The sequence below is a fragment of the Rhinopithecus bieti genome, unplaced genomic scaffold, assembly GCF_001698545.2.
Source record: "Rhinopithecus bieti isolate Rb0 unplaced genomic scaffold, ASM169854v2 scaffold_73705, whole genome shotgun sequence".
NCBI classification, from domain to species: Eukaryota; Metazoa; Chordata; class Mammalia; order Primates; family Cercopithecidae; genus Rhinopithecus; species Rhinopithecus bieti.
This window is the reverse complement of record NW_016827262.1, coordinates 154,452-157,200: the sequence shown is the minus strand read 5'-3', so window position 1 is coordinate 157,200 and position 2,749 is coordinate 154,452.

Genomic DNA, 2,749 nt, shown 5'->3' with positions numbered 1-2,749 from the left:
TATCCCTCGCCTCCTTCCCATTCTTCCCCCCAAGTCCCCAAAGTCCATTGTATCATTCTTATGCCTTTGAGTCTTCATAGCTTAGCTCCCACATATCAGCGAGAATATATGATGCTTGGTTTTTCCATTCCTGAATTACATCACTTGGAATAATAGTCTCCAATCTCATCCAGGTCACTGCAAATGCTGTTAATTCATTCCTTTTTATGGCTGCATAGTATTCCATCATATATATATGATTATATATATGATTTTTTATATATATATGTGATTTTATATGTATACACACACACACACACACACACACCACGGTTTCTTTATCCACTCATTGACTGATAGGCCTTTGGATTGTCCCACAATTTTGCAATTGTGAATTGTGCTGCTATAAACATGTGTGTGCAAGTATTTTTTTCAAATAATGACTTCTTTTTCTCTGGGTAGATACCCAGTAGTAGGATTGTTGTATCAAATGGTAGTTCTACTTTTAGTTCTTCAAGGAATCTTCACAATGTTTTCCATAGTGGCTGTACTAGTTTACATTTCCATCAGCAGTGTCAAAGTGTTTCCTGTTCACCGCATCCATGCCAACATCTATTGTTTTTTGATTTTTTGATTATGGTCATTCTTGCAGGAGTAGGGGGGTATCGCATTGTGGTTTTGATTTGCATTTCCCCGATCATTAGTGATGTTGAGCATTTTTTCAAATGTTTCTTGGCCATTTGCATATCTTCTTTTGAGAATTGTCTATTCATGTCCTTAGCCCACTTTTGGATGGGACTGTTTGGTTTTGTCTTACTGATTTGTTTGAGTTTGTTGTAGATTCGCATGGATCATTTTAATATGTTCTTCTAAAACTCTAGATCTGAAATCAGGTTGAAAGAGACAAAAGTTGGAATTCTTACAGAACAAAGCTTGCACTAAACACTATGAATCTAGTGCTGAACACAGCATAGGTTAGATTAAATGCTCAAAGATCAGGAGAATTCAACAGAATGTTTTCACTCATTTCAAACTGATTATCATCAGTATTAACAATTTAGGCAGTCAGATTCCTGGCAGCAGGCATGTGCCATTAATGAAAGAGAAATTAACATCAGTGATGTTTTACCTTCCATCTGCTTTTTTAGTGACTAAATTTGGTCATAATATTCAGTTCAAGTAGAAAATAACAGATGGGTATAAAAGTCTCACATACATTACACCTTGAAGAATATAGGAAAACACATGTATTTTTTATGCAATACTTCAATGGCTTTTGTCAAAACTAACCTGCTTTTAACTTAAATAGTCAAAAATATTTTCATCTTTCTTCAAATGTTACTCTACCATCTGCTAAAACTAACTTTAAATCTTGGATCCAAATACCTATCCAGGCAATATCGATCACAACATACGTTGATGATTTTAAAGTCTTATGACTGATTTACTGACACTATTACCAGAAATTCTGAAAAATGAGTAAATTCTTTAAAATTAGTTGTATTAGTTCTCACACTGCTAATAAAGACACACCTGAGACTGAGTAATTTATAAAGAAAAAGAAGTTTAATGATAAAGGGGATATCACCACTGATCCCACAGAAATACAAACTACCATCAGAGAATACTATAAATACTTCTACATAAATAAACTAGAAAATCTAGAAGCAATGGATAAATTACTGAATACATACACTCTCCCAAGACTAAACTAGGAAGAAGTCGAGTCCTTAAATAGACCAATAACAAGCTCTGAAATTGAGGTAGTAATTAACAGCCTACCAACTGAAAAAAGACCATGACCACAGCCAAATTCTGCCAAAGGTACAAAGAGAAGCTAATACCATTCCTTCTGAAACTCTTCCAAACAATTGAAAAGAAGGGACTCCTCCCTAACTCATTTTATGAGGTCAGCATCATCCTGATACTAAAACCTGGCAGACACACACACACACGCACACACACACACACACACAGACACACAAACATCAGACCAATCTCTCTGATGAACATTGATGCAAAATCCTCAATAGAATACTGACAAACCAAATCCAGCAGCACATCAAAAAACTTACTCACCATGATCAAGTGGGCTTCATCCCTGGGATGCAAGGCTGGTTCAACATATGCAAATCAATAAATGTAATCCATTACATAAACAGAACCAAAGACAAAAACGACATGATTATCTCAATAGATGCAGAAAAGGCCTTTGATAAACTTCAACATCCCTTCATGTTAAAAACTCTCAATAAACTAGGTATTGATGGGACATACCTCAAAATAATAAGAGCTATATATGACAAACCCACAGCCAATATCATAGTGAATGGGCAAAAGCAGGAAGCTTTCCCTGTGAAAACCAGCACAAAACAAGGATGCCCTCTCTCACCACTCCTATTCAACGTAGTGTTGAAAGTTCTGCCCAGAGCAATCAGGCAAGAGACAGAAATAAAGTGTACTCAGATAAGAAGAGAGGAAGTCAGGCAGGGGGCAGTGGCTCATGCCTGTAATCCCAGCACTTTGGGAGGCCACGGCAGGAGGATCACAAGGTCAGCAGTTCAAGAACAGCCTGGCCTACATGGTGAAAGCCTGTCTCTACCTAAAATACAAAAAAAGTAGCCAGGCATGGTGGCAGGCACGTGTAATCCCAGCTACTCAGGAGGCTGAGGCAGAAAATTGCTTGAACCCAGGAGGCAGAGGTTGCAGCGAGCTGAGATCACACCACTGTGCTCCAGCCTGGGCAACAGAGTGAGACTCCGTCTCAAAA